The sequence below is a fragment of the Canis aureus genome, chromosome 7 (assembly GCF_053574225.1).
Source record: "Canis aureus isolate CA01 chromosome 7, VMU_Caureus_v.1.0, whole genome shotgun sequence".
Taxonomy (NCBI): Eukaryota; Metazoa; Chordata; class Mammalia; order Carnivora; family Canidae; genus Canis; species Canis aureus.
The window spans coordinates 25,713,428-25,728,580 of record NC_135617.1 but is presented as its reverse complement, the minus strand read 5'-3'; positions in this window follow the sequence as shown (position 1 = coordinate 25,728,580).

The following is a 15,153-nucleotide window of genomic DNA, read 5'->3' as shown; positions in this document are numbered from 1 at the left end:
GAGATGAAAAATAGGACATGTGAAATGAAAAATACTCTGGGTAGGATTAAGAGGAAAAGATAAATTTGGAGTTATAGCAATAGAAATCCAAACAAAAAAAAAAAGAAAGAAAGAAAGAAAGAAAGAAAGAAAGAAAGAAAGAAAGAAAGAGAATCAAAACTGAGGGGTGTCTGGGTGGCTCAGTCAGTTAAGCCTCTGCCTTCAGCTCAGGTCATGATCTTGGGGTCCTGGGATTGAGCCCCTCATCAGGCTTCCTGCTCAGCAGGGAATCTGCTTCTCCTTCTCCCTCTGCCCTATCCCCCAAACTTGTGTGTTCTCTCTCTCTCTCTCAAATAATAAACAAAATCTTAAAAAAATATATAAAAACGTCCAAATTTAATCACAAAACAACAGACTGAAAATATTAACAGAGCCTCAAAGACCTGTGGAACAGCATTAAAAAAGCCTAACATACATGTAATTGGAGTTGCAGGGGGAAACATATGTGAGAGGTGCAGAAAAAATATTTGAGGAAATGATAGCTGAACATTTTCCAAATTTGAGGAAAATATACAGCCACAGATCTATTCAGCTTAATGAACTCCAAGCAAAATAAGTATAAAGAAATCCACACTGAAGTGTATAAATCAAACTGTTGAAAGTATGTGATTTTAAAAAACAAGCTAAAATTCAACCAGAGAAAAAAGATACTTTACCTGTGGAGGAACAAAGAATGACAGTGAACTTCAAGCTTCTTAACAGAAACTAAACAAGCCAGAAAACAATGTAGCAACATCTTTAAAGTACTGAGAGAGAAAAGCAAAACCAGTTATACCCAGTGAAAAGTTCTGCAAATATGAAGGCAAAAGAATGACTTTTTCAGACAAGCAAAAACTGAGAAAATCTATTGTTAACCCTTCTGCAATATAATAAATATTAAAGGAAGTTCTTTAGGCAGCAGGAATCAATAACAGATAAAATTTTGAATCTACATAAAGGAATAAGGAACAGTGGGAGTGATAAATATGTGAGTAAAGGTAAAAGACATTTTTCCTCATCTTAATCTCTTTATAGTTGACTATTTAAAGAAAAAAGAAAAAAAGAATGTGGGGTTTATAACAAATGTAGAAGTAATATATATGACAACAATTGTACCAAATGGGAGGTGGGAGATGGAAGCACACCATAGTAAGGCTCTTACACACCTGTGTGAAGTGGTGTACTATTTGAATGTAGACACGATAACTTAAAGATGTACAATGTAAAGCCTAGAGCAACCACTAAAACAAAAAAAACAAATAAGTATAGCAACTAAGCCTATATATATATACCAAAAGAAAGCAAAAATTGAGAGAAAAAGAAAGGTGAGATTAATAGAAAACAAAAATCAATATGGCAGATTTACTTAAATTCAGTGTAAATGGTCCAAACACTCTAATTAAAATGTAGAGATTGTCTGATTGCATTAAAAAACATGTCTTGGGGCACCGTGTGGCTCAGTCAGTTGAGCATCCAACTTCAGGTTTCGGCTCAGGTCATGACCTTGGGGTGGTGGGATTGCCCTGAGTTGGGCTCTACTCTCCACGGGGAGTCTGCTTGTCCCTGACCCTCACTATGTTTGTTCATGCTGGCTCTCTCCCTTCTTCCTCTCTCTCAAATAAATAAATAAATAAATAAATGAAATCTTAAAAAAAAAAAAAAAGGGATGCCTGGGTGACTCAGCCGTTGAGCGTCTGCCTTTGGCTCAGGGCCTGATCCCAGAGTCCTGGGATCGAGTCCCACTACAGGCTCTTTGAAAGGATGGAGCCTGCTTCTCCCTCTTCCTATGTCTCTGCCTCTCTTTCTTTAAAAAAAAAAAAACAAAACAAAAACGCAAGATTTAACCATATGCTACTCATAAGAAATCCAAGTCAGGTGTAAAGATACACAGGTTAAAAGTAAAGGATGAAAAATGACAATGTCATGAAAAAACTAGTCAAAAGAAAAGTAGAATGGCTATATTAATTACTGACATTGTTGATTTAAGAACAAGCAACTTACCTGGGGAAAAAAGGGATATTTCAAAATGATAGAGATTGATTCATCAAGAGATTGTAATAACACTAAATGTGTATTCACGCAATATCAGAGCTTCAAGTTATATAACACAAAAACTGATAGAAAGAAAAAATAAATGAGTCCTCAGTTATAGTTGGAAACCTCAACAATCCTCAATTGGTAATTGAGGCAGAAGAAAGAAGGCAGAAATCAGTAAGAATGAAGCAGACATGAACCACACTAGGAAGCAAATTGACCTAATTAACATTTCAAATATATATGGAATGTTCATAAAATAAAGACCATAAAATGGGCCAAAAAACAAGTCTCAATAAACTTAACAGGATTGAAAGTATGTGAAATCTATTATTTAGATTAAATTCAAAGTAACAGAAAGATATCTGAAAAATCCCTAAATATTTGGAAATTAAACAACTTCTAAAGAACCCATATGTCAGAGAACAAAGCATAAGTTAAACCAGAAAATGTTTTAAACTAAAAAGGCAAGCCACAAAATGAGGGAAAATATTTGGAAAATATATATCTGATAAAGGTCATTAGTGCAGAATATATAAAGTACATTCACAGTTCAGGGCACCTGAGTGACTCAGTAGGTAAAGTGTCTGCCGTCAGCTCAGGTCATGATCTCAGGGTCCTGCGATAGAGCCCAGAGTCAGGCCTCCTGCTCAGCTGTGAGCCTGCGTCTCCCTCTCCCCACTGCTCATGCTTTCTCTCGCTATCTCTCTCTCTCAAGTAAATAAATAAAATCTTTAAAAAGGAAAAAAAAAATCCTTCTCTGCCAAAATTTGAACCTTTTACCAAAGAAGATATACAAATGGCAATTAAATACATGAAAAGCTATTCAAGATTAGTTTTAGGGAAACGTAAATTAAAATGAGATTCTCAGCCTGCTGCTCTCTGGCTCCTGCTCTCTCCTTCTCTCCTCTGGGGGCCCCCACCATCGTGGATCCCTGGCCCTGCTGGCTGCTCTCCATCCTTTTGCTGCCAGACACCTGCCAGCTGCACTTAGACCCTGAGCTGCTGGGCACCTGGGTCTTCAAGGTAGGCCTCGATGGTTCTTAATGCAACATCAACTGCTCCGTTATGGGATCACCAGAAAAAAAAGTAGTGGTGTACCTTGAGAAGTTGGACACAGCATATGATAATTTTGGCCATGCGGGCAATCTCACCATCATTTGCAATCAAGGCTTTGAGATTGTGTTAAATGACTACAAATGGTTTGCCTTTTTAAAGTTATTAAATAGGGCAGCCTGGGTGGCTCAGTAGTTGAGCGCCTCCCTTGGGCCCCAGGTGTGATCCTGGAGTCTCGGGATTGAGTCCCACATCGGGCTCCCTGCATGGAGCCTGCTTCTCCCTCTGCCTGTGTCTCTGCCTCTGTCTCTGTCTCTCATGAATAAATAAATAAAATCTTTAAAAAATAAAATGAAATTATTAAATAGAGCATCTGTTGAGGGGCTCTTTTAAAAAGACAACCAAAAACAGACTTTGGGGCAAAGAGGCAGGGCAGCATGCCTGCCTACCTCCAACAGCTAGCAAAGGCCTCTTGCAGCTACATTCCCTTCTGGAGCCTTCATGTGCATATTTTAATGTTGAGGAGCCCTGGCAACCTACCTCCAAGGCAGCTGCCCTCCTGAACATTTCCTTGGAAAGCCACAATCGCCATTTGGAAATGGGAACAACCAGAGATCACACAGGAAAAAAAGAGAAAAATCTGGAAGTCTTAGGTGGCTTGACCATTCAACCTTTGAATAAAAGAAACAATATGCAACTCAAATTTTTTCTCTTTTGACTATTCTATTGAAATGATTTTTCCAAACTGATGAGGATTAGAATTTTATTTTTTATTTTGTCCAAAGGGCAAATTTTATCCCCAGTTCAATTATCTTCCATCTCTAATTACCTTGAGGAATCCCAGCCCCTATTGTAAAAAGAAAATGATGCTTCAGGATATCTTGAGACGCACAGATATGTTACTGGTCAGAAGATGGTTCTATGGAGGACATGTTCAGGGGAACAGGCTTTCAGAGATAAGTCAAACTGCTAACGGTTATCTCTTTGCAGTTCACTGCAGTACCCTGGCTAGAAAGACAGGGTGATTAATACATTTTGTTGACATTTTATTAGGTGCCAGCTTTTTTTTTTTAAGATTTTATTTATTTATTCATGAGAGAGAGAGAGAGAAAGAGAGAGGCAGAGACACAAGCAGAGGGAGAAGCAGGCTCCATGCAGGGAGCCTGATGGGGGACTCGATCCTGGGTCTCCAGGATCACGCCCTGGGCTGAAGGTGGCGCTAAACCGCTGAGCCACCTGGGCTGCCCCAGGTGCCAGCTTTATGCTAAGAACTCGACATACTGGGGATCCCTGGGTGGCTCAGCGGTTTCACACCTGCCTGTGGCCCAGGGCCTGATCCTGGAGTCCGGGGATGGAGTCCCGCGTCGGGCTCCAGGCATGGAGCCTGCTTCTCTCTCTGCCTCTCTCTGTCTCTCTCTGTCTATCATAAATAAATAAAAATAAATCTTTAAAAAATTAAAAAAAAAAGAACTCGATATACTTTACCTTACAAGAATCCTACGAAGTAGATATTACTAGCTTCATTTTATAGATAGGGAATATTAGTCTCCTACAGTATTTATGCTCGTACATCATCTAATTGTAAAATGACAAGGGCTAGTCTTTCAAGCCTGAGACCCTCCCTGAGACCAGAGTGAAAGAAAAGCCATTTTTCAGAGAAGTAATGGTACTTAGAGTGACATTTCAGGGATTTTCTAGTAAATCCCAGTTCATAAGCATTATGGATGTTAGTTTAATGGAATGGAATACGCATTGCATTGGCTCCTGTTGAAATTTTAGGAGAATTGTCTTAAAGCTTCTGTTTCCTTAACAAATTAAGTTACTTTCCTAAACCAACATTCTTTCATTCAAGACAAAACCTTACCTTCTTTCGTAGTCCTTCAAATTGGAAGGAGAGCTTTGTAAACTTCAATTTAGTATAAATTAAGAACCCTTGCCAAGTTGACTTCTCTTAATTATACTGTTGTTCACACTGATTGCTATCTTTCCGTTTTTTCCTACTAAACAATGGAACATGGCTAGTTGTTTCCTGCCTAGTTGTTCAGAACAGATTAATATCAGCCTAGGTAAACTGAAAATGTGGGGCTATACCTAGTCCGTATTTTCTGGGATGGCTGTTCTCCTAATCTTTGCTTGAATGGAGGAATTTCTAGACACCAGATTTTTATCATTATTTTAATGGTTCAGATAACTGTATGACATCTGAGAGGTACTGGTCTGCTCTTCTGGGAAAGTTATTAAAGTCTTTATTAAAGTCTTAATAAAGGTGGAGTAGCCGTATACCTGACTACTTCCACCTGGATCTTTCTTCCATCCTACCTCTGGATCTGATAATTCACCACTTAACCTTGATGCCACCTCTGTGAAATCCTCCCCAGGTCTCTCCATGAGTGGGAGAAATGCCATTATTTTGGTTCGCTTTGTGCTGTGCAGTCATCTCTGCTCAGGTAGTACTATACTAACTGCTATAATGGGGTGATCTGATAGAGTGTCTTCATCGTCTTCCAGACTGAAAAGCTGTAGCTCTCCCTGTGTATCTTCAGAACTCAATTACATAGAACTTTATAAGTGTTTGGAAAATTGACCACACTCCTCTTGTCTTTTCAAAGAATTTTCAAAAGTAATATCAGCTTACAAATCCTAATTCTATAGGATTCTAGAAGCACATATCAGGAATGATGCTGTGTTTATGTTTTTGGTTCTTTACTCTAAAAAATATCAGGTTACCTGTGTCTAGAGTTCTAAAAGAATTGTGTATTTTCAAACTGATTTTCAAGATATAAATACTGACAAAGCAGCTAATATGTACAAGAATGTATAAGAATGTATTCAAGAAAAAAAATGTATTCAAGAGGAATTTAAAATCACCTCTACTAGGCACGTGGGTGGCTCAGTGGTTGAACATCTGCCTTTGGCTCAGGGTGTGATCCCAGGATCCTGGGATCACGTCCCACATCAGGGTCCTTACAGAAAGCCTGCTTCTTCCTCTGCCTATGTCTCTGCTTCTCTCTCTGTGTCTCTCATGAATAACTAAAATCTTTTAAAAAATAAAATCACCTCTACTAAAGTCTTTTTTTTTCTATTTCTGAGCAACTTTGCATCTAAATGTTTTGATTATGGAAAAGAAGAGTTGGTGGACACAAAATGGCAGGTATTTGTGTTAGGAGGTGCCATAATATAATATTGCTTAGCATTCTCTGTTATAATTGCTTATTTGTCTCCTCCTCTGGTCTTTAAACTCTGAGGGCAAGGATCAACTCTGCATTACTAACCATTTTATTCCCTGTGGGTAGCATGATGCATGATAAATAATAGGCCTTCAATAAATAGTTGTGGGAAAAAAACCCACAATGAAACACCACTACAAACACGCCCACACACTAATGCCTAAAATTTAAATATGCACAATACCAAGGGTAGACCAGGGTATGAGTCATTAGAACATTTACCCATGGCTGGAGGAAATACAAAATGGTTCACACACTTTGAAAAATTATTTGGAAGTTTCCTATAAAGAAATATAACCTTATCATATGACTACATGATACCATACAAACTAGGAGTCATGTTTGAAGTACTTACTCAAGAGAAATTAAAACATGTCAAAAGATGATTTGTATGCAAATGTTCATTGCAGCCTTATTTGTAATGACCTCAAACTGAAAATAATCCAAATATCCATCAATTGGTGGATAAACAAGTTGTGGTATATGTATGCAATGGATTGCATTCAACAATAAAAAGTAGTAACTTACTGATACATGCAATAACATAATGAATCTCAAATGCATCATGATAAATTTAAAAATTCATCCTCAAGGAGTTCCTGGGCAGTTGAATAATCATCTGACTCCGGATTTTGGCTCAGGTCATGATCTCAGGGTTGTGATATCAAGCCCTGCATTGGGCCCGGGCTTGGAGTCTGGGCCTCCACGCTGGGCCTGGAGTCTGCTTAAAATTCTCTCTCTCTCTCTCTCTCTCTCCCTCTGCACCCCTCACCTCCCTCTCTCTCTCAACAACAACAACGACAACAGGATGCCTGTGTGGCTCAATTGGTTAAGCATCTGCCTTCAGCTCAGGTCATGATCCTGGGGTTCTGGGATGGAACCCCAAGTCAGACTCCCTGCTCAGCTTCTCTGTCTGCCTCTCCCTATGCTTATGCTTTCTCTCTCTCTCTGAAATAAATAAATAACATCTTTTTTTTTTATTTATCCTCAAAAGACAACTACTATATAATTTATATAAACTTTTAGAAGAGGCAAAACTCTCATGACAGAAAGAACATCAGTGGGGTTGCCAGGAGCCAGGGAGTTTGGGGGCAAAGGGGAATTCATAAAGTTGCATGGGGAAATTTTGGAGAGTAATGGAAATGTTCAGTATTATAATTTTGGTGATGATAATATCACTGAATACATTTTTAAGCATGTATTTAACTGTACACACAATTAGTGAATTTTATTATGTATATTAAACTTCTATAAAGCTGATTTTGAAAGACCATTTATTATTACACCATTTAGGATGAAACCATGCAAATGCTCCCATTCTAGCGTCTCATTTGTGCTTAGTAGCAGCATAGAGATCTGGAGTCCGGCTTCCTAGGAGTAAATCCTGGTCTACCAGCTGGTAACTGTCTGGCTTTAGACAAATTGCTTATTAAACCTCACTTTTTTTTCACCCACAAGTGTAGATAATAATTGAGCCTGGACCATAGGGTCTTGGTGAGGATTCAATCGAGTGTTTAGCATAGTTCCTGAGAGAAAGGAAGTACTCCAAATGTTATTTTTTTATCCCTATAAAAATGAGCCCACAAACACATATGGTTCTGCATTTCTCATGCAGATCCTAACGCCACTTATCTAAATCTTAGGATGTACTGATTTCATTATATTTTATTTCCTCATTCTTTTTATGTGCTGTATGTGTGCGTTGTGTATGTGAATTATGGCCTATCTACTGCTTGTAGATTTTAAAGTATACTTAGTCTATGATCGGTAAATTTTTTTTATTTGAGCTTTTGAAAATTTAATCTTATGAAAAGCCTACTGACAGCTATTTTAAAATTCTTCTACTCAATTTTTTTTCTCTTTCATCCTGTGGAGTATGTTTATTGACTACAGATGCTAAGCACTTCACTACGGAATGGAAAGTAGCAAGACAGAGTATGTACTTCACCTGAGTGGTTGCATAGAAACCAGTCGTGTCTCTGAAACTTTAAGAACTCAAGTGGAAAATATACTTAAAAATTTAAAGAACAGAGTCATAACATACAGCTTGAATTGGAATGACTGCAAGATTGTTTCAGGATTATAAGACTTCTGTCTAAAAGAAGTTAATAAAATGCATATTATGATAAGTCCCTTATAATTATGACTTTGAACAAACCACTTTAAATTATGCTATAGCATGAACTGATAAGGAAAAATATGAATAGAAGGATATCAGCATTGCTGAGGCTCAGAGCCCAGAACAACAGCCTAAGGCAGCTATGAAGATAAAACTATGCTTGCCCCTGCAACCAAAACTCCAATAAAAATTAGCTCAGATGCAGGACAGGAAAAGACTTTGTTTTCCAGTGATTTTAATACGCTAACGGCAATAGCCAAGATTGGAGCTGCAGGGCATGAATATAATAGAAATCCAGAGAAATATCACAAGGTTGTTGTTGTTACTTCTGTTGTTGATCTTGGGGCTTGGTCCTGGCATTGTTTTCAAGAGGAAATAGACAAGTTGTTTCTAAATTTCACGTGGAAAAATAAGCAGAAAGAATATTTAAGGGAATTCTGAGAGTACTTGTGATGATGAGCACTAGGCCTTTTCACTACATGTCATTAGAAACTGAAACAGTGGTCCCGAGACATGAATAGATGCAAGACTCAATGGCACAGAATAGAATTTAAGAATAAAATATAGGAGCCCCTGAGTGGCTCGGTTAGTTTGTCATTGGACTCTTCATTTCGGCTCAGGCATGATCTCAGGATCATGGAATTGAGCCCCATGTCAGGCTCCACACTGAGTGCAGAGTCGGCTTGTCCATCTATCTCCCTCTGCTTCTTTCCCCACAGTTGCTCTCTCTCTCTGTCTCGTAAATAAATAAATAAAATCTTCTTTAAAAAAGAATAAAATATAAGGATATAGGGAGAACTTAGGGATGGTGTCCCAAATGATGAAATATTTGGTTTGGAATATCCTTAATATCACTTATTAATTTAGCTTAGGGCAAAGATAGCACTTGGAAATAGTGAAAAAAAATGGCTTATTCAATAAATGGCTTGGGGAAAAAGTGGGTAGTCCTAGTGAAGTTATCTACTTCTATCTCACTGCACATCAAGAGATATCTCAAGTGGATCAAGGTTCAAAAGTAAAAATAAAACTGCAAAAGTATTGGAAGAAGCCATTTAAGAATGTTCAAATAAGTCAGATTGAGGATAGCTGTCTATGTCTGATGCAAAATTCAGAAGAATAAAGTGTGAATAAATATGGTGCATTCAACTTCATAAAGACATTTTTTTTTCTAATCTGCTAGGCCAAAAGTCCTAAGGAGGTCCAAAGTCAAACCACAAACCAGAGAAAAGTATTTGCATTTCCTATCACAGACAAAGGGCTAATTTCTCTGCTATATAAAGGACTCCTAGGAAGCAATAAGAAATAGATCAACAACCATAGGAAATAAGAAAGAATCAAACATCATTTAAACCTATGGAAAAATGTTCCAGTCACTCAAAATAGGAGGCATGCAAATGAAAGCTACACTGAGAATTCATTATCTACCTATCAGACTGGCAAAGATAATAAGATTATAAACTGTGTTGATGACAGTGGGAGCAGACAAACATTCTCATACATTCCTGGAGGGAATGTAAATTGGTACAAGTTCTATAGAATTAAATTTGGCAATACCTATTAAAATTAAATAGAATATACCCTTTGGCCCAGCAATTCCAATTCTAGCAGTTTATCCTACAGATATTCTTACACATGTAAAATAACGCATGAACCAGACTGTCATTACAGTATTATTCTGTAAAAATAAAAGATTTGAATCAATCTAAATAGAACCAGTTATATGAATTATGTAAATTATGATAAATTTTTTAAAAGAGTTTTTACTTATTTATTTGACAGAGAGAGCACAAGCAAGGGAAGTGGCAGGCAGAGGGAGATGGAGAAGCAGGCTCCCCATGGAGCAGGGAGCACGACCCAGGGCTGCATCCCAGGACCATGGGTCCATGACCTGAGCCGAAGGCAGATGGTTAACTGACTGAGCCATCCCACAATACATCTTTCTAATGATGTAATTCTGATGAAATAATAAGCTTCTGTAAAAAAAATTAAAAAGAATGTATGTGCTGATTAAAAATTTCTGAGATTTCCAAAATGTATTTGTTGAATGAATGAATATATCATTTAGTGAAAAAGTCAAGGTGCAAATGATATGCATAGTATAATCTATTTATACATTCATGTATTCATCAAATACATTTGAGCATCTGCTATGTGTCAGACATCACACTAGACACTTGGGATATGTCCATAAAATAGATCTTAACTGTAGTGGAGCTTGCATTCTGTTAAAAGAGACAATCAATAAACAACAATGATGAACATTGCATAATAGTATATCAAGAACTGGACGTTCTATGGATAAAAGAAAGAGTAGACCAGAATATGGGAGATGGAGGGGCCTCAGGGTGGAGAAGATAATGTGTACTGATAAAAAATACCATGGTCAGGTTGGGCCTTATAAGGTGAGATTTGAACAAAGACTTGAAGGAGGTGAAGGAATTTGTCTGAAGAGTGTCTGAAGAAGAGTTCCAGGCCTGGGAGCTGGAGTAAAAGGCCCTAGGGCGGGAATATGTCTGCTGGTGCAGGTGCAGGCCAGCAGCTGAATGGAAGGATCTGGAAAGAGTAGCAAGAGAGAAGGTGAGGAAGACAGTGGGAGGCAGATCAGTCCAGCACCATGTAAGGAGGTTGACTTTCATTCTGAGGAACAAGGAGTCCTGTAGGGATCTGAGGCATCGAATGGCATTGTATGACTTGGAACTTAGAGTCTGGTGGTTGTGGAGAATAGGCTGTGGGAGGCAGCAGTGGAGGCAGGGAGAGCCCTGGAAAGCCAGGGCAGGCAGGGACTCTAATGGGAGATACTGGTCGCCATCACCTGAGTGACAGCAGAAGGGATGGTGGGCAGTGATCAGATTCTGGAAAAGTCTTCCTGGTAGGCAACAGGCTTTCCTGACAGACTAGATGTGGCATGTGAAGAAGAGTCAAGTAGGACTGAGTGAGCAAGCAGGAAGCTGGGGGTGCCGTGGACAGAATGGGAAAGTGGCTGACGCAGCCTGTTTGGAGGAAAGATCAAGAATTCAGTTTGCACATGTTGAATTTGAAATATTTATTAGACATCCCAGTGACTGCCTAATCAATGTCATCCATAGGTGGTATTTAGAGCCATGAAAATAAGTATGTTACTATTTGTATAAACAGAAGAAAAAAAGAGTATCTATCCATTTGCTTGTACATGGATAAAATATCTCTTTTCCAGACATATGCACAAAAACTGGTCATTTTGGTTGCCTATTTAGGAGAGAACTGAGTGGCTGGGGATCAAGTGTTGGATGAAGCCTTAGTTTTTATTGCGTATCAGTTTAAACCTTTCATTTTGAACTATCTGAATATATCACATTTAAAAAATAATAAAAATGACAAGCCACATTATCAGACTACTACATTTCTGTGCCTAGAAGTTTCTTTCTCATTGCTAGTTTTTTTTTAATGTTGAGAAAATGACAAATTAGTTTCACGGATTCCAAAGACACTTATCAAACGTCTACCATATGTAAGATATTGAAATTTTAAAAAATTTATCAAGATGTTCTTTCTTTCTTCCTTCCTTCTTTTCTTTCTTTCTGTTTTAAAAGATTTATTTATTTATTTGAGAGAGACAGAGATTGAGCACCAGCAAAAGCACATGCATGTGTGAGCAGGGCTGAGGTGGGGGTGGGGGGAGCAGAGGGAGAGAATCTTCAAGCAGTGAAGATTCTCAAGTGAATCTTTATCACTGGGTGGGGAACCTGACTTGGGGCTTGATATCATGACCCTGAGATCATGACCTGAGCTGAAACTGAATCAGATGTTTAACTGAGCCACCAGGTGCTCCTGGTCTCTTCTTTAACACAATAATGTGTTAAATTCGAATGTAAATCTGTCTTCTGAAACTGATTAATAGCAAAAGCTACACCTTATTAGGATTAATAAGCAACTAATCTTATAAAGCACAGCAGATGTGGTTTTTGAATGCGATAGAATAAGTAGGTATCATGGCTATTTTGACCCTCAGAAAGGATTCAGAATTATTTTATGATCCAAAACTAAATGAAATAGCTGAAGAGTTGATCAATATAGAAAAAAAAAAATGCTTGATCTGTGCTTTCAATTCTTGCTGGTTTCTGTGTGTTTGTTTTGTTTTAATATAGAAAAGTACAGAGAATCATAAGAAAAACCTATAGATAGTCCACTCCCCAGATAACAAGTGTCAACATTTGGTTATTGCCTTAATCAGCTCAAGGTGTTATAACAAATTGCCATAGATTGGGTGGCTTAAGCAACAAGCATTTATTTCTGAGTTCTGAAGGCTGGAAAGTCCAGGATCAAGGCACCAGCAGATCAAGTGTCTGGTGAGAGCCTGCCTCCTGGCTTGCAGATGGCTATCTTGCTCATTGTGTCCTTGCACAGCAGGGAGAAGAGGGAGAAAGCAAAGTCTGTGTCTCTTTTTATAAGGGCACCTGTTGCCTCCATCCTCATGACCTGACTACCTGCCAAAGGTCCGACCCCATAACACCACCACACTGAGGATTAGAATCTCAACATATGAATTTGGGGGAGCACATTCAGTCCAAAGCAAGGTCATGTTTACTTTATGTAGTCGAATGACACACAAAATAGCACAGATAGAATGTGCATTTTCCTTACTGTCTTTTCAATTCCATTTTCTCTCCTCCTCAGAGACAACCGCTCTCCTGAGTGCACTCCCTTCTCATCCTCATTTTACTACACTTTTGTGTTCATAAATAAGAGATAAACTTTAAATAGATGCTCTTATCTTGTATACATTACTCCAACACTTGCCTTTCTCACTTCACATTATGTTTCTGAGATCTCTTTATGTTAATACATGCCAATCATTTTATCACCTAGAGAGAAGTAAAATCATAGCAGTTGTTATTTATTTTTTCATAAGGAAATCATAAATGAATTGGAATTGGATTATTTGTTAAATACCCTAAAACATTAAGGCTGCATTCTCCAACCGTGTGCCAAGGAGCCCTGGGGCACTGCAGCAAACTCACAGAGGTGAAGCAGGGTATTTTTAAATTTCAAGGGAAACACAATGACATTTGTCAGATACCATGCAAACTGCTGCTATTGGGTTATTTAAACCTATTAGGTACTTGATTGGGCATACATCCAGAAGAGTTAGGCACTTCTTTTGGGCTAGGGATGCCAATGAAAAAAAAAATTTTTAATTTTTTGTTTATTTATGATAGTCACAGAGAGAGAGAGAGAGAGAGAGAGAGGCAGAGACACAGGCAGAGGGAGAAGCAGGCTCTATGCACTGGGAGCCCGATGTGGGATTCAATCCCGGGTCTCCAGGATGGCGCCCTGGGCCAAAGGCAGGCGCCAAACCGCTGTGCCACCCAGGGATCCCTTTTTTTTTCTTTTTTTTTTTTGCCAATGAAAAAATTATTGAGACACTAAATCGTCAGAAACTGAGTAAGCAAAAAAAAAAGAAAAAGAAAAAAAAACTGAGTAAGCTTAAGAATCTCTGCAAGAATAAAAAGAATAAAAAACCTGCGAACCTGTGTTCTCAGGCCCCATTACTTGGTGTATAACTATAGGAATTATAGGCAGAATGCCTCAGAGGAAATGACCAGCCTTGCAAACCTAAATCTACTTCATTGATAAAAACAGTAAGTGATGATAGGGAGCACCTAGAAGGAATAGTTTAATGTTTTAACTCTCTGACAAACTGCCTAAGATGAGATTCCCAACTGCTTCAAATATATGGTTTTCCCCCAAAATGCCCTTCAGACTATGATAAACTTAAATGTGCACTTAGCTATTTACTTGTGACAGGAGCAGGGCAAGAGTTGAGAGAGGCTTAGGGAGGGCTTATGGGTGTTTTTGAGAGTCTACAAGTGAAGAGGAGAAGGAAGACCCCCAGTATGGTTTTAATCAATAACAAATCAACCAGCTTTTATTCACAAGCCATATTTCTAAAGATTTAACCTATGATTCATCCCCTCAGGGGGACCAGGAATTCAGCCTCAGGTCCATTTTAGGAATGCTTATATTCCCGTTCCAGCAGTCACTGGGAGTGCTATCAGGGACACTGCGCTTTTCTGCAGGGGTGAAGTTGTTTGAGAAGACAGGAAAACTGACAATGCCGTTCTCTTCCAGCAGGGACACATCTGCACATATTTCCTTCCATAATCCCAGGGCCAAGCCACCAAGCTTGCTTTCCTAGCCCCTATTTCACCTAAACTCAATTCAGTATTTCCTTTATTTCTATTCAAACATAAAAAGCCTTGAGGTACCTGGCTGGCTCGGTTGGTAGAGCATGCTGACTCTTGATCTCAGGGTAGTGAGTTCGAGCCCCATACTGGGCATAAAGTTTACTTTAAAAAAAAACAAATATGAAAAGCCTTATAACAGAAAAAAAGGGATGGTCTATTTATAGAAAGTCATATGGATAGGTTGTATAAACCTTTAAAAGGATATATGAAAAGGTCTGGGTGTGGGGGAGATTCCCGAACTTGAAAGGAGAAAGAAACAGTAGCTTTCAGAGGAAATGGCTTTGATTTTTTTTTTATGGCTTTTGATTTTAACAAAATTAATTCCTTATGTTGCTAAGAAATCTGAGCTGAAAATATACTGTATTTTCTTCCTGACTAAGTGATATCCATCTCCCAAAGGACCATCTGTGGTCATTATGATGTCACCTTGGCAGAAACTTGAGGACATTAGTGGATCAGATATCTTGAATCCTAA